The sequence below is a fragment of the Bubalus kerabau genome, chromosome 19 (genome assembly GCF_029407905.1).
Source record: "Bubalus kerabau isolate K-KA32 ecotype Philippines breed swamp buffalo chromosome 19, PCC_UOA_SB_1v2, whole genome shotgun sequence".
Taxonomy (NCBI): Eukaryota; Metazoa; Chordata; class Mammalia; order Artiodactyla; family Bovidae; genus Bubalus; species Bubalus kerabau.
Window position 1 is genome coordinate 40119493 of NC_073642.1, and position 21318 is coordinate 40140810.

Consider the following 21318-nt stretch of genomic DNA (forward strand, 5'->3'; position numbering starts at 1 on the left):
CCCGGATAAAGTAGTCCACCCACAGACGGGCCCTAAAATGTGCACAGCAGAGTTTGATTTCCTACCTCTCCATTCTTTGACGAAAAATTTTAAACTTTCTTTTGCTTCTCAACAGAATGTGGTCTCCTTGGGCCCACAAAAACCAGCACCCAGCAGGAGAACCCCTGTTGGGGCCTGACAAAGGGTTGGTAATCTGATAAACTTAAAAAATATTTTATTGATATGTTATTTGGAATGTAAATATTAATGTAGTTATATATTCATTGTTTGATTTATTTTGCTTGACTCTCAAGAGTCCAGCACGACTTAGAGACTAAATAACAAATATTCAGTGTAGATTATATATTTGGAAGCTTTATTCCATTAAATAAGCTTTTCCTTAAATTATTTTTTTTCTAATACTAATACCACTTTGCCTTCTTACTTTGTATTTTTAATATTCTTAAATATTTTTGCTCAATTCATTTTAATTTTATTGTGCTATCTTATTTTTGGAGAAGGAAATGGCAACCCACTCCAGTATTCTTGCCTGGAAAATCCCATGGACAAAGGAACATGGAGGGCTGCAGTCCATGGGGTCCCAAGAAATCAGACAGGACTGAGCAAATAACATGCACACACCTTATTTTAGGTGATTATACAACATGAGTTAGAATTCATATTTTAGACTAACTTAAAAATCTTCTTTGTGTAAGATTTTAATTTATATTTATTGGCATAACTGATATGCTCTTCATAACTGTCATTTTGTTTCTAAATTTTTCTTAAAGGTTTCGTTGCTGTTTTCTTTTGTTTTCTATTTATTCATTCACCCAAGAAATATTTATTGAGAAACTGCAAAACAAAACAATTGAGGCACTAAAGAAAGAACTGTGAACTCCCAGGCAACATTACTATCTTCATGGAACTCATTTTTGCAGGGAGAAAACATTTAAAGCAATGCTAATTATTGTGAAGAAAGCTGAGCACAGAAGAATTGATGCTTTTGAACTGTGGTGTTGGAGAAGACTCTTGAGAGTCCCTTGGACTACAAGAAGATCCAATCAGTCCATTTTAAAGGAGATCAGCCCTGGGTGTTCTTTGGAAGAACTGATGCTAAAGCTGAAATTCCAGTACTTTGGCCACCTCATGAGAAGAGTTGACTTGTTGGAAAAGACTCTGATGCGGGGAGGGACTGGGGGCAGGAGGAGAAGGGGACGACAGAGGATGAGATGGCTGGATGGCATCACCGACTCGATGGACATGAGTTTGAGTGAACTCCAGGAGATGGTGATGGACAGGGAGGCCTGGCGTGATGCGATTTATGGGGTCGCAATGAATCGGATATGACTGAGCGACTGAACTGAACTGAACTGAATGACTGTGAGTGGTACAAGGTGGCAAGTAGTCTGCTTCTCAATGGAGACATACAAAGTATCTGCTTTGGCAGAGGAGGTACAAGGGAACGTCTCTTGAACAAGGTCTCTTGACCAGGTAACATCTAAGCTAAGTATTTCAGTTCAGTTCAGTCACTCAGTCATGTCCCACTCTTTGTGACCCCTTGGACTGCAGCACAACAGGCCTCCCTGTCCATCACCAACTCCCGGAGTTTACTCAAACTCATGTCCATTGAATAGGTGATGCCATCCAACCATCTCATCCTCTGTCATCCCCTTCTCCTCCCACCTTCAATCTTTCCCATCGTAAGGGCCTTTTCAAATGAGTCAGTTCTATGCATCAGTTGGCCAAAGTTTTGGACTTTCAGCTTCAGCATCAATCCTTCCAGTGAATATTCAGGACTGATTTCCTTTAGGATGGACTGGTTGGATCTCCTTGCAGTCCAAGGGACTCTCAAGAGTCTTCTCCAACACCACATTCAAAAGCATCAATTATTCAGCGCTCAGCTTTCTTTAGAGTCCAGTTCTCACATCCATACATGACTATTGGAAAAACCATAGCCTTGACTAGATGGACCTTTGTTGACAAAGTAATGTCTCTGCTTTTTAATATGCTGTCTAGGTTCGTCATAACTTTCTTCCAAGGAGCAAGCGTTTTTTAATTTCATGGCTGCAGTCACCATCTGCAGTGATTTTGGAGCCCAGGAATATAAAGTCTCTCACTCTTTCCATTGTTTCTCCAACTATTTGTCATGAAGTGATGGGCCCAGATGCTATGATCTTAGTTTTCTGAATGTTGCGCTTTAAGCCAACTTTTTCACTCTCTTCAAGAGGCTCCTTAATTCTTCTTCACCTTCTGCCATAAGGGTGGTGTCATCTGTGTATCTGAGGTTATTGGTATTTCTCCCAGCAATCTTGATTCCAGCTTGTGCTTCATCCACCCCAGCATTTCACATAATGTACTCTGCGTGGAAGTTAAATAAGCAGGGTGACAATATACAGCCTTGATATACTCCTTTCCCTATTTCATACCTGTCTGTTGTTCCAGATCCAGTTCTAACTGTTGTTTCCTGACCTGCATACAGATTTCTCAGGAGGCAGGTGAGGTGGTCTGGTATTCCCACCTCTTTCAGAGTTTTCTACAGTTTGTTGTGATCCACACAGTCAAAGGCTTTGGCATAGTCAAGAAAGCAGAAATAGATGTTTTTCTGGAACTCTCTTGCTTTTTCAATGATCCAATGGATGTTGGCAATTTGATCTCTGGTTCCTCTGCCTTTTCTAAATCCAGCTTGGACATCTAGAAGTCCACAGTTCACGTACTGTTGAAGCCTGGCTTGAAGAATTTTGAGCATTACTTTACTAGTGTGTGAGATGAGTGCAGTTGTGTGGTAGTTTGAACATTCTTTGGCATTGCCTTTCATTGGGGTGGAATGAAAACGTTTTCCAGTGCTGTGGCCACTGCTGAGTTTTCCAAATTTGCTGACATACTGCATGCAGCACTTTCACAGTATCATCTTTTAGGATTTGTCATAGCTCAACTGGGATTCCATAACCTCCACTAGCTTTGTTCATAGTGATGCTTCCTAAGGCCCACTTGACTTTGCATTCCAGGATGTCTGGATCTAGGTGAGTGATCATACCATTGTGATTATCTGGGTCATGAACATCTTTTTTGTATAGTTCTTCTGTGTATCATTACCACCTCTTCTTAATATCTTCTTCTTCTATTAGAGCCATACGATTTATGTCCTTTATTGTGCCCATCTTTGCATGAAATATTCCACATGGTATCTCTAATTTTCTGGAAGAGATCTCTAGTCTTTCCCTTTCTATTGCTTTCCTCTGCACTGATCACTGATTTATTTGCACTGATCACTGAGGAAGGCTTTCTCATCTCTCCTTGCTAGTCTTTGGAACTCTGCATTCAAATGGGTGTATCTTTCCTTTTCTCCTTTGCCTTTAGCTTCTCTTCTTTTCTCAGCTATTTGTTTGCCTCCTTCCACAACCATTTTTCCTTTTTGCATTTCTTTTCCTTGGGGATGGTCTTGATCCTTGCCTCCTCTACAATGTCATGAACCTCCGCCCATATTTCTTCAGGCACTCTGTCTATCGGATATAATCCCTTGCATCTATTTCTTACTTCCACTGTATAATTGTAAGGGATTTGTTTTAGGTCATTCCTGAATGGTCTAGTTATTTCCCCTACTTTCTTCAATTTAAGTCTGAATTTGACAAGAAGGAGTTCATTATCTGAGCCACAGTGAACTCCTGGTCTTGTTTTTGCTGACTGTATAGAGCTTCTCCATCTTTGGTTGCAAAGAATATAATCAATCTGATTCGGTATTGACTATCTGGTGATGTCCATGTGTAGATCTTCTCTTGTGTTGTTGGAATATGGTGTTTGCTATGACCAATGCATTCTCTAGGCAAAACTCTGTTAGCCTTTGCCCTGCTTAATTCTGTACTCCAAGGCCAAATTTTCCTGTTACTCCAGGTATTTCTTGACTTCCTACTTTTGCATTCCAGTCCCATATAATGAAAAGGATATCTTTTTGGGGTGTTAGTTCTACAAGGTCTTGTAGGTCTTCTTAGAACCGTTCAACTTCAGCTTCTTCAGCATTACTGGTTGGGGCATAGACTTGGATTACTGTGATATTGAATGGTTTGCCTTGGAAATGAAGAGAAATCATTCTGTCATTTATGAGATTGCATCCAAGTACCGCATTTTGGACTCTTTTGTTGACTATTAGGGTTACTCTATTTCCTGTAAGGGATTGTTGCCCACCAAGGTAGATATAATGGTCATCTGAGTTAAATTCACCCATTCCAGTCCATTTTAGTTTTCTGATTCCTAAAATGTCTATGTTCACTCTTGCCATCTCCTGTTTGACCACCTCCAATTTGCCTTGATTCATGGACCTAACATTCCAGATTCCTATGCAATATTGCTCTTTACAGCATTGGACTTTACTTTCATCACCAGTCACATTCACAACTGGGTGTTGTCTTTGCATTGACTCCATCTCTTCATTCTTTCTGGAGTTATTTCTCCACTGATGTCCAGTAGAATATTGGGCACCTACTGACCTGGTGTGTTCACATTTCAGTGTCCTATCTTTTTCGTTTTCATACTGTTTATGGGGTTCTCAAGGCAAGAATACTGAAGTGGTATTCTCTTCTCCAGTGGACCACGCTTTGTCAGAACTCTCCACCATGACCAGTCAGTCTTGGGTGGCCCTACATGACATGGCACATAGTTTCATTGAGTTAAACAGGCTGTGTTCCATGTGATCAGTTTGGTTAGTTTTCTGACTGTGATTTTCATTCTCTCTGCCCTCTGATGGATAAAGATCAGGGGCTTATGGAAGCTTCCTGATGGGAGAGACTGACTGAGGGGGAAACTGGGTCTTGTTCTGATGGGTGGGGCCATGCTCAGTAAATCTTTAATCTAAGTACTTTATGATGACAAAAGTTTAAGAACAGATGGAAGAGGAAGCTTTCAGTAGTGAGGGAAAAAAAAAATGTTCAGAGGTCCAGAGGCCAAAGTATATGCTATTAGGAAGAATTAAAATAATTCAAAATGAAAGCTAACATTCAGGATGTAGGTGAGTAAGAATAGGATGGAGCCTGAAGAATTTCATACTCAGACCCCTTGATATTCAATGCTTGTGTGTGTGCATGGATGTGCCTTGGCTCCAGAAAGACATCTATATTTCCACGTGTAGAGCCATTGAAACCATGCAGATATTATGCCCAGAATGTGGGGAGCAAGAAGAGATGAGCTTGTAGGAGTGGACACCAAGGCCAAAGGATAGACACTTAGTTAAGACAAAGATAGTTAAGAGGGATTAAAGAAGATTGATCAAGATGACACTTAGTTAGACAAAGATAGTTAAGAGGGATTAAAGAAGATTGATCAAGATGACGCCATACTGGAAAAGTGTGGTCCCATGAATGTCATGATGATAACTTTTTGAAACGAACAGAAGGATCAGAACTTTCAAGTGTTTCTACATAGAATGTATCTTATTCCTGTGGTCCCCAACCTTCTGGCACCAGGAACCCATTCATGGAGGACAATTTTTCCATGAACTTGGGAGGGGAATGGTTTCAGGAGGATTTAACCATATTACATTTATTGTGCACTTTATTATTAATTATGTCAACTCTACCTCAGATCATCAGGCTTTAGATCCTGAAGGTTGGGGACCCTTGTCTTACTCAGTAGATAACTGTAAGTTGAGGTTCATATCTAGTTTTGAATTTTCCATAAACTCCACACAATTTACAAAACATGATTGCACTTGTCCTGCTTCCTGGCACTTATATCCACCAAAATACTCTGCTATATCAGGTGGAGGTCCCCACAATGCAGGTTTTCCCCCAGTTTGCCTTTGTGAGAATCCTGAGATCTTTCTGTGTCAATGCCTTAAGTATTTTGTTGGGAAAGGTATAATTTTTAGCACTACAGTCTATTCATAACCAACTCTTGCCCTCAGTCACCATTTTTCTCATTAGAGGTCACTTTAAGTCTTTTGCCCAAGTCATATCTTAACTGAGGCTATGCTGATTTTTAGGAGATGGAGCTGAGGATTAGTCTCTCATCTCTTCTTTCTTGTTGTACTACAGGAAAATAACTAGAATTTCTAGTATGAGGGTCACACTCTATCCGTTTCCACTTATGGTACTCATTTAAAAAATTTTATTCCCAAGATTGTTATCATGATTCTGTGACCCATGGACTGTAGTCCACCAGGCTCCTCAGTCTATGGGATTCTCCAGGCAAGAATATTGGAGTGAGTAACCATTCCCTTCTCCAGGGGATCTTCTCAACCCAGGGATTAAACACAGGTCTCCTGCATTCCAGGTGGATTCTTCACTATCTGAGTCACCAGAGAACCCCAGATTATTACCATGTGGAAAAGGAATGATTATTAGAATTTGCATTGCCATTTTACCTGGAGGTGTTCAACTATTTCATAATATCAAAACCTGACAGCTTCAATTTAGACTCTGAAAGTCCACCAAAAAAACCTAATGAACACTGTGGGGAGAAAATTAAAATATATTTACTACAAGTTAATGCAAGCAATATAACATTATAGAATTTAATTTGTTTCTCCTCAGTAGCTTAAACTGTGGGAGTGGCTCTTAATCACTCTTGGGTCCATCCCTCCCTTTCTTACTTTAGTTTTTGGGTCTGTCTTTGGCTGCTCCTCTTCTTTGTTTGATATACTTTCTGCACAGGCCTCACTATATGCTGTATCATATTAATATTTGTTTTACAAGATGAATTTTTGTGTTTTTTCCTTTTTTTAAATTGAGATACAACTGCTATATAACATTATATTAGTTTCAGGTCTACAGGATAATGATTTATGTGTTTTTTATTAGTTGTATAAATTTTTAATCTCTTTAACTGAAGTTATTCAATTCACAAGTAAGCTTACAAGGATTTTAAATTATACTTAGAAAGGATTTTTATTCTTTTCCAGAATATGATCATGTAAGACTTTGGTTATAGCTCTACTCTCTGCCTTGTTATGTGAACATTGCATTTTGGCTAGAATTTTACAGATTCTGGGTTTCCCTGATGGCTCAATAGGTAAAAAATTCTGCCTGCAATGAAGGAGATACAGGAGACATGGGTTTGATCCCTGGTTTAGGAAGACCTTCTGGAGGAGGAAATGGCAACTCACTCTAGTAGTCTTGCCTGAAAAATCCCATGGATAGAGAAGCCTAATGGGCTACAGTCCAAAGGGTTGCAAAGAATTGGATACAGTGGAGCATGTACAAGTGCATATTATGGACTCTAGGTTAAGAACAAACTTTAAAATCTCCACCAATAAGTCTATGAAGCTCCATCTTTCAGGTTATTAAACATCTTTCCTATTGACATTAACTTGGTGTTTTATCATTAACCAGCAGGGTGAAGTGATTATACTTTCATCACTTTCAGCAACACCTCCTGAGAAAAGCCTTCTCTGACTGCCTTATCTGAGTAAGTATACTCTTACTGTGTATCATTCCACAATGTTTATTTTCTCCATGGAACTTAGTATTATTTGTAAGTATTAATTGCTTTATTTCTTTGTCAATATTTTGGTTTGTTTCCCTCACTAACCCTTAAGTTTCGGGGGTACAAAATGGTATAGTTTTGGCTCTCTACTATAGTCTACATCATACACTTTATGTTTAATATATATTCAATAAATGAATGAATACATACAGCATGTATATGTTGGAGATGAATGTCTTGCTATATATTCATCTCATTTCAATAAATCAATTAAAATGTATTAAACAATGATATTTGTATATGATATTTAGCCAGATACTATCAAAAGAAAAACCACCTACAAAGGAAAATAATATATACACAGTAAGAGTTAGATGCCTTATTTGGGAAGTAAATGGGAATCTTATGTTTGGTTTTAGATGAAATTAATTGAGCAATAAGTTTGAGGTATATAAATGTGTCAGTTCACCCACTAAGATTCTAATACACACCAACTATTTCCAATACAGCCATATTTTATAATATAACACTCACTCCCTGTATTTCAAGAGATAAAACCCTACAGTGATATGCCTGGGCAATACTGAGTAATATCCTCAATATACTCAGCTACAAAATTATTATTCAGTATTATAAGAAATATCATTACAGCATGGTGGCTGATATGCAGAAAGTCTGCAGTAATATGAAAAATATTATTAGTTTTAAATAATATGTTTTATTCTATGACTTCATAGGAGAATCTACATTTGAAATATTTCAAAACTGAAATGACACTGGTTGGCATAAAAAATTATCTACAAAACCAGTATTTACAAACTAATAGCACCAGAATTTGATGACTAGCAAAGTGAAAGTTTATAATTTTGATAATAATTCACATCAGGAGTCTTAAATATTACTTGTGAGCTATCTGTCTAAGCTGCCATTTTTGATACAAAACAAAAACTGAAATTTTATTGAATAAGAAATGCACAAGATAAACATGGTTCGTTTTCTCCATCTCTGGATGGACTTCCAGGGATTGGAAGAATTATACTTTGCCACAGAGGGTTTTGCCTTTTGCTGCATCTTTTAAGCTGTCCATTTTTCCTATTGCTTGAACTTTAGTTACCACTGTTTTTTACTTACTATTTCCAGCATCTTATGGAAGTGATCTTCAAAGGGCAAGTAATCTTGATGAAGGCATTATAGACAGCATCTCAAAGGAATATGAATAGGTCCTTTCAAACATATAAATAATTAAAATGAGGCACATATCTTTCCGTTCAAAGTTATATATTATTTCCTTTTATTTATTTTTTTCCCCATTGGTTTTTTTTTTAATTTTATTTTATTTTTAAACTTTACATAACTGTATTAGTTTTGCCAAATATCAAAATGAATCCGCCACAGGTATACATATTTCCTTTTAAATTAGCCAAATAAACTGACATAAATGTTTCTTCCTATTAAAACATTTCAAATTTTACTCTGAAATATTCCAACTGAAAACTGAAACTTACACAAGAGATATCTATATTAACATTTTTCCATATTGATGATAGTTAATTTAGCTCTTTTTTAAAAAGATAAAGGGACACCCAGATTTATAGCTCCATATCTCTCATTCTATTCCCTTCCCTCTCTCTCTCAAGAGACAAATAGTTGTCTTACAATTGGTAGCATTCTAAAGCATGTTTAAAAAATATTACCATCCATGTATATATTTCTAACTCATATATTCTATTATTTTGTGTTTAATGTTATTCATAATTGGTATCATTCTGAATTTTATATTTTCAATTATATTCTTTATTTAAATCACATCTTTGAGGTACATTCATGTTGCTATGTATAGATAAATTCATGTATACTTCTAGGTTCCACTGTTTCATTGTTTATGTAAGTCTATGACAGTAAAGCCATTTATTTTTATCATGCTACAAACAGAGCTATAGGGACCATCACTGGATTTGTCTTTATGTACATCTATGAGAGTTTCTCATGAGAAGATCCCTGCACTGGTTTCTGGGTCTAGGGTATGTACATATTTGACTTTCTGACCTGCCTTTCCATCAGTATGGATAAGATATACATTTTCCTCATATCTTGCCCACAGATCATGTGATAGGATATTAATTAATAATGATCTCTTACTTTCTTCTGACTTACCACTTTTCCAAATACTAGTGAGGCTCAGCATATTAAAAAAATATTTTTTTGGCCATATTCTATGCTGCTTCTATGAACTTTCTGATGTCCATTTTGACTGGGTTGTTCTTTTTAGTTTGTGAGAATCTTCTTTTATGTTGGATATAACAGTTGGTCAGTTATATGTGTGAAAAAAATATAACTTTCAGTTTGTGGCTGGTCTTTTCACTTTTATTATGATGGCCCTTGCTGTATAGAAATTATCTCCATTTTAATGTGAAATTATTTTCTTTTATGATTTTTGGATTTGGTGGCTATTTTAGAATATCCTTGCCAACCCCCAGATTTAAAATATTCTTATTTTTTTCCTAAAAGTAATGCAGTTTTGCTTTTACATCTAGATCTTCTATCCATCTGGATTTTATTTTTGAGTGAGGTGTGAGATGACTTCATCCATATGGACAGCCAATTGTCCATGCACCATTTATTGACTGATTCAATCTTTTGCCACTGATTTATAACCTCATCTCTGTTTTACCATCACAGTTCTATAATGGTTCTAGCATTGTTGTTGCTCTGTTGTGTCCAGCTCTTTGCGATAACATGGACGGCAGCATGCCAGGCTCCCCTGTCCTTCACTAGCTCTTGGAATTCACTCAGATTGAGTCTGTTGAGTTGGTGATGCTATATAATCATCTCATCCTCTGCCACCGCCTTTTCCTTTTGCCTTCAATCTTTCCCAGCATCAGAGTCTTTTCCAGTGAGTTGACTGTTTGTATCAGGTGGCCAAAGTATTGGAGTTTCAGCCTCAGCATCAGTGCTACCAAAGAACATTCAGTTCTAGCATATCTTTTGTTATAGTTGCCTCCTATAATTAGCTAATTATATTTGCCAGCTGTAATTAGCATCCATTGTCCACCCAGAATCCTTCATCATGAAAATTTTCAGGCATACCTAAAAGTTGAAAGAATAGGACAGTGAACACTATATACTCATCAACAAGATTATACAGTTAAATTTTGCTATGTTTATTTTATTGTATCATATATCCATCTATTCATATCTCTATCTATTCCTCAGTTTTTAACTTTTGTCATGAATCCCATATTAAACTGCACTCCTAAAACCTGAAGTATGCATATCAAATGGAATTTGATACTTATCTGTTTTTTAAGATAACATTTACACACATTGAAATGCAAAAATTACATCTTACTGAGTTTTGACCAGTGCATACACTAGCGAACCCAAATCTCTATCAGTAAATAAAATATTATTATCAACCCAAAAAGCTCTCTCCATCCCTTTTCAGTCAACCCTCCCACTCTTATGATTTTTTTGACCATAGATTATTTTAGCATTTTCTAGAATTTCATATAAATGGAATCATTCAGTATGTACTCATGCAAGACTTCATTCACTCTGTATAATGTTTCTGAGATCTGCCATGTTATTTAACATAACTGTAGCTTGTTCCTTTTTCTTGTTGAATAGTGTTACACTGTATGAGTATGCCTCCACTTCTTTATCCATTCTCCATCTGATGGTCTTCGGACTGTCTGCAACTTCTTGCTACTATGTATAAATCTGCATTAAACATTTGGGAACCACACTCTTTAAGGATACATATTTTCTATTCTTTTGAGTTATATCTTAAGAGTGGAATTGTTAGATTAACAGGTATTTATTTAACTTTAAAAGAAGCTGTCAAACTTACAAAATGTATCATTTTACATAATGACCAAGAAAAAGTGAGAGTTCTGGTTACTCCATGTCCTCATTAACACGAAGTTGATGCTATCATTATTAGTGTTTGCCATTCCAGTGGGTGTGTAGTGCTATGATTTTAATGAATATTTTCTTGATGGCTACTAAATATTGGGCATCTTTTTCGTAAGGTTATTGATCATTTGTATATCTTCCTTTTCAAAGTGTCTGTTTAAATCTTTCACTATTTTAACTGGGTGGTTTGTCTTTTTATTATTCCATTGTGAGAATTCATTTTATATCCTGTCTATAACCCTTTGTTAGGTACTTGTTCTGTAAATATTTTTCTCAGTTCGTGAGTGTCCTATTAGTTTTCTTAAATGATGGATTTTGGTGAGCACAAGTTTTTCATCTTATGAAGTCTAATGTGTTAGGTTCTCAGGGTTGTCATAACGAAGTATCACAAATCAGGGGCTGAAATAGCAAGAATGGAAATACCAGACCACCTGACCTGCCTCTTGAAAAACCTATATGCAGGTCAGGAAGCAACAGTTAGAACTGGACATGGAACAACAGACTGGTTCCAAATAGGAAAAGGAGTACATCAAGGCTGTATATTGTCACTCTGCTTATTTAGCTTATTTGCAGAGCACATCATGAGAAACACTGCGCTGGAAGAAGCACAAGCTGGAATCAAGATTGCCAGGAGAAATATCAATAACCTCAGATATGCAGATGACACCACCCTTATGGCAGAAAGTGAAGAGGAACTAAAAAGCCTCTTGATGAAAGTGAAAGTGGAGAGTGAAAAAGTTGGCTTAAAGCTCAACATTCAGAAAACTAAGATCATGGCATCTGGTTCCATCACTTCATGGCAAATAGATGGGGGAAACAGTGTCAGACTTTATATTTTTGGGCTCCAAAATCACTGCAGATGGTGACTGCAGCCATGAAATTAAAAGACGCTTACTCCTTGGAAGGAAAATTATGACCAACCTAGGCAGCATATTAAAAAGCAGAGACATTACTTTGCCAACAAAGGTCCGTCTAGTCAAGGCTATGGTTTTTCCAGTGGTCATGTATGGATGTGAGAGTTGGACTGTGAAGAAAGCTGAGTGCCCAAGAATTGATGCTTTTGAACTGTGATGTTGGAGAAGACTCTTGAGAATCCCGTGGATTGCAAGGAGATCCAACCAGTTCATTCTAAAGGAGATCAGTCCTGGGTGTTCTTTGGAAGGATTGATGCTAAAGCTGAAACTGCAATACTTTGGCCACCTCATGCGAAGAGTTGACTCATTGGAAAAGGCTCTGATGCTGGGAGGGATTGGGGGCAGGAGGAAAAGGGGACGACAGAGGATGAGATGGCTGGATGGCATCACCGACTCGATGGACGTGAGTTTGAGTGAACTCCGGGAGTTGGTGATGGACAGGGAGGCCTGGTGTGCTGCAATTCATGGGGTCACAAAGAGTTGGGCGTGACTGAGCGACTGAACTGAACCAAACTGAGTCTTGAGGATGAATGTCCAAAATAGAGAGGTCATTAAGACTGGTTCTTTCTGAGGGCTCTTAGGAAGAATATGTTCCTTGCATCTCTCCTAGCTCCTGGTGACTACTGGCAATCCTTGGCACTCATTAGCTTGTAAATGCATCAGTTGAATCTCTGCCTCCATCTTCACATGGCATTCTTCCTGTATTTATCTCTTCTCGTGGTCATCATCTTATTAGGGCACACATCATTCTGACTAGTCAGCATCTGTCCTCCCAATGAACATTCAGGATTGATTTCCTTTAGGATTGACTGATTTGATCCCCCTTGCAATCCAAAGGACTCTCAAGAGTCTTCTCCAGCACCATAATTAAAAGGAATCAATTCTTCAGTGCTCGTACTTCTTTATGGTTCAACTCTCACATCCATACAATTCCCAGAAAAACCATAGCTTTGACTATATAGACCTTTGTTGGTAAAGTGATATCTTTGCTTTTTAATATGCTCTCTAGGTTTGTCATAGCTTTCCTTCCAAGGAGCAAGTGTCTTTTAATGTCTGCAGTCATCATTCTCAGTGATTTTGGAGCCCAAGAAAATAAAATCTGTCTACTTCCACTTTTTCCCCTTCTATTTGCCATGAAGTGATGGAACCAAATGCCATGATAGTAGTTTCTTGAATGTTGAACTATCCCTATAACACATCTTTTTACAATTTACATTTTAATTGCTAGACTTCTTGCTTTTCAATTTTTTTTTTCAGATGACCTTGTTCTTTTTCATAGTGTCTTGTTCTTTTATTCAGATTTCTATTGCTCTTTAAAATCTTTCATAATTGCACAAATTATTTTATAATCTTCATCCGATTGCTGAACCATATGAAGTTCTTGGTCTCTGATTCCATTTGGTATATATGTGTATGCTTGATATTGCTCATTACTCAGGATGAGTTGCATTCTGATTTGTTTCTGCTTTTATATGTGAGGCTCCCCATCTGGAATTTTGCTTTTGTGTTTTATTCTGATAAACTCCCCAATATAGCCCTCATGTTGTTCTTTTAAAAACACTTCTTTACAGTTTTGGGGTTTCTGAATCATATGAAGCCTCATTTGAAAGAAAATCTCTCCAGAAAATTTTTAAGTAGTAAACTGAATCTTTTGCATGCATTATTTAATTCTAATATAATATCAGCAAATTTTTGAGGTAGATATTATTATTATTTTTCTACTACAGATGGAGAAATTAAGATGCAATAGATGCAATGTTAATAGAAATGCAACATTAATTGATGCAGTATTAATAAAAATATCTGCTGCATGACTAAGTGGCATATATAGAGCTCAAATCAAGACTAGACTGATTTCAAACCATGTTCTTAATCATTGCACTATGCTTTGTTGCTAGTCAGACAAACAGTTCATCACCTCAAACAACATTTCATCTGTCATCCTTACATATCTATTAGATTATAAATAAACAGTTGAGGATACGCTGAAGAAGGCAACAGTATGCATTAAAATTTTCGGCATATTGATTTAGCCAGAAGTGAAAAAATGAATGATTATTTTCAAGCAGCTATGTAATTTGAAATTCATTTACTCACTACAGACTTTTTGTTTTATATACAATAAGTGAGTGAAGTCATTCAGTCGTGTCCAGCTCTTTGCAACCCCATGGACTGTAGCCTACCAGGCTCCTTCATCCATGGGATTTTCCAGACAAGAGTACTAGAGTGGGTTGCCATTTCCTTCTCCAGGGGATCTTCCTGACCCAGGGATTGAACCCAGGTCTCCCGCATTGTGGGTAGACGCTTTACCATCTGAACCACCAGGGAAGTTCCCCTTTATATACAATATATAAGTATATATATAATTTTATAAATAAATATATATATAATTTGTTTTATAAATAAATATATATAAAATGTGTGTTGCAAAATGAAAATGAGTCACCAGACTGGATGGGTCCACTCAATTTTGGTAGTGATAGACTCTTTTAGGCTATATTTATGCTATTCTTAATTGCCTCTCATCCCACATTATACTCCAGTGCTGTCATGAATCATTGACTGCACAGAGTAGCTATCCTATATCTCATTATAAACATCACTGCCTTCATTCTCATTTCCATTCTTAGCTTAAAATGTTTCATTTGATGATACTATTTAAATTTATTTCTCTCTTGTTTTCTATTATTTAATATTTTCCTTGAATTATTCACAGTATTTTCTAAGGTACCTGAAAATGCAGAAGGATTCAATATAAAATAAAATGGTCCTGTTTTCAGTGACACTAAGTAGAGTATAATAATTTGCTTCTGGACTCCATCCAAGCTTTCCTTAATTTTGTACATAAATTGTCTAAAAGTAACTCAGCTATGCTAGTGAGTGTATCACAAAGCATTGCTTCATTAAGATTTAATGTGTTTTTAGAATTAAAAAAAGACTTTTGTTGACATTTTGTTACCCTATATAGAAAAAATCTGGCAATTATAGGCATTTCAGAGTGTATATAAAAAGTTTACCTTGAGCAAAGCAAAACATTTAAGAAATATTTTAATTAGGCTTTGGAAGGTGGTATACACAGGAGAATGAAGAATGATAAAAACTGGAATAGAACACATATATCAGAGCTACTTAAATGTCCCCAAATAATCAAATTATTTATTACTTATTGGGTTGTACACATTTATATTTACCAAGACCCACTCTGTGAAATTTACAACTAGACATTTTTGAGTATGTAGCTTTTTGGGGTTTGTGGACCCAACTGCAATGTGGATATGTGTATGTGGGGGAGGGTATGCTTCCCACACACTAAGCAATTCTCAGACACCACCAGGGTGTCCAAGAATTCAACTCATTTCTCACACCATCTACCCAGAGTCAACATCAGATTCTATAAGCTGAGGGCTCAGTCCCATAAGACTGACCCCACCTACCCCTATCTTAGATCTACTTCTGACCAATTGACTATAAATCAGAAGTTTCCATGACTCTCTCCTTGGATTTCATTAATTTGCTAGAGCAGCTCACAAAACTGAGAAACATACTACTTACTAGATAGCCAGTTTGTTGTATAAGGATATAACTCAGGAGCAGCTAGATGGAGGAGGTAGTGTTTCAATGGTAGCCAATATGGCAGGGTATGGGGAAGGGGCATGGAGCTTCCATGCCCTCTCCAGGATGGAGCCCTCTCAGCAGATCCAAGAGTTCACCAATCCAGAAGCTCTCTGAACCTCCTCAATCCTATGGGATTTTTGTAGAGGCTTCAGAAGCAGAAGATATTAAGAAGAGGTGGACAGAATACACAGAAGAACTATACAAAAATGATCTTCACGACCTAGATAATCATGATGGTGTGATCACTCACCTAGAGCCAGACATCCTGGAATGTGAAGTCAAGTGGGTCTTAGGAAGTGTCACTACGAACAAAGCTAGTGGAGGTGATGGAATTCCAGTTGAGCTATTACAAATCCTAAAAGTTGATGCTGTGAAAATGATGTACTCAATATGTCAGCAAATTTAGAAAACTCAGCAGTGGCCACAGGACTGGAAAAGGTCAGTTTTCATTCCAATCCCAAAGAAAGGCAATGCCAAAGAATGTTCAAACTATCGCACAATTGCACTCATCTCACACCCTAGTGAACTAATGCTCAAAATTCTCCAAGCCAGGCTTCAGCAATACGTGAACCGTGAACTTCCTGATGTTCAAGCTGGTTTTAGAAAAGGCAGAGGAACCAGAGATCAATTTGCCCACATTCTCTGGATCATTGGAAAAGCATTCCAGAAAAACATCTATTTCTGCTTTATTGACTATGCCAAAGCCTTTGACTGTGTGGATCACAACAAACTGTGGAAAATTCTGAAAGAGATGGGAATACCAGACCACATGACATGCCTCTTGAGAAACCTGTATGCAGGTCAGGAAGCAAGTTATAAATGGACATGGAACAATAGACTGGTTCCAAATTGGGAAAGGAGTACGTCAAGGCTGTAATTGTCACCCTGCTTATTTAACATATGCAGAGTACATCATGAGAAATGCTGGGCTGGATGAAGCACAAGCTGGAATCAAGATTGCCGGGAGAAATATCAATAAACTCAGATACACAAATGACATCATCCTTATGGCAGAAAGTGAAGAAGAATTAAAGAGCCTCTTGATGAGAGTGAAAGAGGAGAGTGAAAACGTTGGCTTAAAACTCATCATTCAGAAAACTAAGATCATGGCATCTGGTCCCATCACTTCATGACAAATAGATGGGGAAACAGTGGAAATAGTGGTTGACTTTACTTTGGGGGGCTTCAAAATCACTGCAGATGATGATTGCAGCCATGAAATCATTGTGTTGGAGAAGACTCTTGAGAGTCCCTTGGACTGCAAGGAGATCCAACCAGTCCATCCTAAAGGAAATCAGTCCTGGGTGTTCATTGGAAGGACTGATGTTGAAGCTGAAACTCCAATATTTTGGCCACCTGATGCGGAGGGCTGACTCATTTGGAAGACCCTGATGCTGGGAAAGATTGAGGGCAGGAGGAGAAGGGAACGACAGAGGATGAGATAGTTAGATGGCATCACCGATTCAATAGACATGAGTTTGGGTAAACTCCAGGAGTTGGTGATGGACAGGGAGGCCTGGTGTACTGCGGTTCATGGGGTCACAAAGAGTCGGACAGGACTGAGTGACTGAAGTGAACTGAACTTACTGTATAGTCATAATTGATTCAATTATTGACCATTGGCAATTGATTCAACCTCTAGGCCATCTCTCTTCCCTGGAAATCATGGAGTAGAACTGAATGTTCCAAGCCTCTAGTCATGTGACTTGTTCTCCTGGCAACCAGCTCCCATCTCTAGGAATGTGTTGGCTAGGTGGGTGGGTGGGTGGCAAAAGTTATCCCACTAACAAAGCCAAAATCACTTTTATACCCCTTACCACAGGAAATTTCAAAGTTTTTAGGAGATGTAGGTCAGAAACTCTGAACAAAGACCAAATATATATGAGATATATATTTTGGTCATCTGAATAACCAAATATGTATTTTTTATCACATTATCACCATAGACCTACAGTGGGTGATCTTAGTGTGAAAATATAAGTCATACCTTCTCTGATATTCTAATACATATATTCATTCATGAAAAACCATTTATAATAGTCTAGAGATGTAAGGATTTTTCTTCTAAACTTGAGATTTATAATTTTACCAATCATAAATTTGGTCTAAGTATGAAATTTATTCCAAGTCCAGGAAACTCCCTTTCTGCTGAAGCACTTTCTTTTTTTTTAAACCTATTTTTCATATTTACTCTTTTGAATGAAGTATAATGACCACCAAAATTAACTCTTATTATAGTTGTAAATATGTAATATAGTGGCAAGATCTATAATGATCTATTAAAATATTTTCTGAAACTTTGCAATGAAGTGATGCATTTACTAGGTATTATTTACATTGTTAAACTGTAACAGTACTTCAGCATTTGAATAACTAAATAATGATATGGTTTGCCATATGTTTCCATTTAATGAAGCCTTGTATTGATACTTAAATGCTTCATTAAGTCACAAGCTGCCAAAATAAGTAGTTTTTCTCTTGTCATAAATGTGACATGGTTTAACTTAAAAGTCTTGTCATTTTAAAAATTAAGAATGCTTTTATTCTGCATATATTATAAGCAACATCTCTCTCAATATTTCAGGTTTACATACAAAACATTTTCAGGAGGTTGACATTGTAGTTTGAGAATTTTTGTGACCAATTTTCTTGTCAGTAGAAGGTTGTATGACTTGTTATAACTATCATTTCATCATCAACTAAACAAAGTTTATATGCAGTTTTCAAAAGCTTCTTGAAGTGACACCTGTTTCATTAATAATAATAATGAGCTTAAAAAGTCCTCATTTGAGCTGTAAACAACAAACAAAAAACTGTAATTTTACCAAAATCATATTTTTTCAAGGCAGCAAGTTACCTTGAAAATGACAAGTTTGGAAAATGACAAGTTCAGATATTCTGAAAAACACATGTGGCTTGTAACAGTACTATCAGATTTTGCCTTTCTACCTTTTCAAAAAAAATGCCTAGGACAAATTTTACAACATAATCATAAGGTTTAATTAGTACATAAGTTCTAACTGATATTTATTTTGAGCAAATTGTAGCTTTTAGATCTTGATGCATTGTTTTCTAGGAGATTAGATTGTATGGAAGAAAATTCAGGCATGAATAAGTGATTATTTCAAGTTGATTCATTAAATATGACTCATCTTAAAGAAAATTAAAGGACAACTGATTGTATATAATAGTTGATAGGATAATATTTTTGCAAGCCTTGGTTTGCAGAGGAATGCTGTGTGTCAATACGTGAATTTTAAAACATTTATACAATAACAAATGTATTTGAATATGTATAAATTATTCAGGGCTCTGAAGCATGATCATTTTCCTTTGAGTGTAATTCATATGGATTATTTTAATTTAGGTCCTCAAAGATTTTTTTAAAATATACAACTAAATTAAATATTTGTTTTAGCCTTTCAGATATAGTTATCTTTTTTTGCTTTGTCATTTTTTATTACTATAAACTATCTTTTAGTCTGGCTAATATGATAAGAAAATCCAGTGTTTGCATACATGAAATATGTATATATGGAATAAAAACTCAAATGCCTATAGGACAGATAGTAATATAAATATGTATATAAAATGAGAAAATGTAGTTGGACCTGTGTCTGAATGTATGCTTGGTTTAAACATATTCAAATGCAAAGAGCATATCAAACAAACAACAACCATAATATTTAACTCAAACAAAACACACTTGCAGTTTAAATTTGGGCCTAAAGGCTACGTTGCTAAGTCATATCTGACTCTTTTTTGACCCCATGGAACCTGGCTGGCCAGGCTCCTCCATCCACAGGATTTCCCGGGCAAGAATACTAGAGTGGGTTGCCATTTCCTTCTCAAGGGGATCTTCCTGACCCAGGGATCAAACCTGAGTTTCATGCATTTCAGGTGGATTCTTTACCACTACACCTCCTGGGAAGCCCCCAAACCCCTAACACAGAGGTTTCCAATTAATAAACACTAGAAATTAATTCCAACCAGTCCATTCTGAAGGAGATCAGCCCTGGGATTTCTTTGGAAGGAATGATGCTGAGGCTGAAACTCCAGTACTTTGGCCACCTCATTCGAAGAGTTGACTCATTGGAAAAGACTCTGATGCTGGGAGGGATTGGGGGCAGGAGGAGAAGGGGACGACAGAGGATGAGATGGCTGGATGGCATCACTGACTCGATGGACGTGAGTCTGGGTGAACTCCGGGAGTTGGTGATGGACAGGGAGGCCTGGTGTGCTGTGATTCATGGGGTCGCAAAGAGTCAGACATGACTGAGCGACTGAACTGACTGAGAAATTAATAAATAATTTTTCATTATAATTCCATATCCAATGCTTTTTTCTCTATATATTCATTTATGTTATATTAAATAATGATCAATTTGCCACCTTTTATCACCATTTTAGTTTCCTCTCTTTCCATAACTCAGTATCTAAAAAGCCCATGAACTATCAAATAAATGGAAAACTACAGGGTGGAAAAGAAAAAAACAGTCCTTTGAATAGACGCTAACATGTTTCTCAGTAAGTCATATATTTTTATATTTTTATGAAAAGATCACCGAATAGTATCTCAAGTACTTAACAATGGTATGGTATCATATGTTCAGTTTTTTGGTTATATTTGTACACGTTTGAAGGAGGTCTATTGGGGAACCACATAAGACAATGAATCCTGACTCTGGCTTTCATTAGAATCACCTGTGTATTACTTAAAACTATGAGCCCACCCTTGTTAATTCCAGTGCAGCAGGTATATGTAGTTTAGGAGTTGTTACAGATGACTCTAGTTTAGAATCAAAGACCTTGGTTATTAAAAGGCTTACACTCTATCAGCAAGGGCCTCACCTGGAAGTTTATTGGAAAAAGAATCTGAGGCCTCACCTAGATTTACTGAATCAGAATCTCAATGTTCACAAGGTTGCTGGGTGATTTGTGTGAACTTTAAAGTGTCAGGTACTTTACATTACAAAGGAATGACCTCCTTTGAAGCTAAATAAACCCTTAGAGGGACTTTAGGTAAGACTTGCTCTTGTTAGATTTCAAGGGTGACCAGAAACTTACTAAAATAATCGCAGGCCCAGAAGTTGACATTAATCTCAAAGTGCCAATGTGTTAGTTTGCAATGAGAGATGACACCTGTCACAAAGTCCAGACTATTCAAATCCACTTACCTAGCATATTTTCTTCCAGTGGAGTCAACTGTCTGAGAACCAGATCATAATCCGAAGAAATTAGAGTGGATTTCACCCAAAGTTATCAGCGAGGATAGCTAGAGAAACTTTTCTGATGTGGACACTGAATGAGAATAACTCTTTTGAACAAGATTACCTCGCCTCTCTGGACAGTGTACACTGTGAAATAGCAAGTTCTTTACTTACACATCCTTGTCTGTGTATTCTTCTGTAAATCTTCTGGGTCTATTTTCATTTCCATCCCTTTACCTGTATTAGTACTCTGGTCTGGACCACAACTT

General features: G+C 36.9%; 1 long non-coding RNA gene across 2 annotated transcripts in view; it reads left to right on the forward strand.

Annotated features, from left to right (window-relative positions):
- Positions 1-10: 10 nt before the first annotated feature.
- Positions 11-21318, forward strand: part of LOC129633999 (uncharacterized) — a 120524-nt gene continuing 99216 nt past the window's right edge. The window contains exons 1-2 of one of the 2 annotated variants that reach the window (XR_008705351.1): positions 11-184; positions 7302-7377. This is a non-coding gene — a long non-coding RNA (uncharacterized LOC129633999). Of the gene's footprint in view, positions 185-7301; positions 7378-19892; positions 20028-21318 lie in introns of those variants that run through there. The other variant, XR_008705352.1, reaches the window with a different exon arrangement.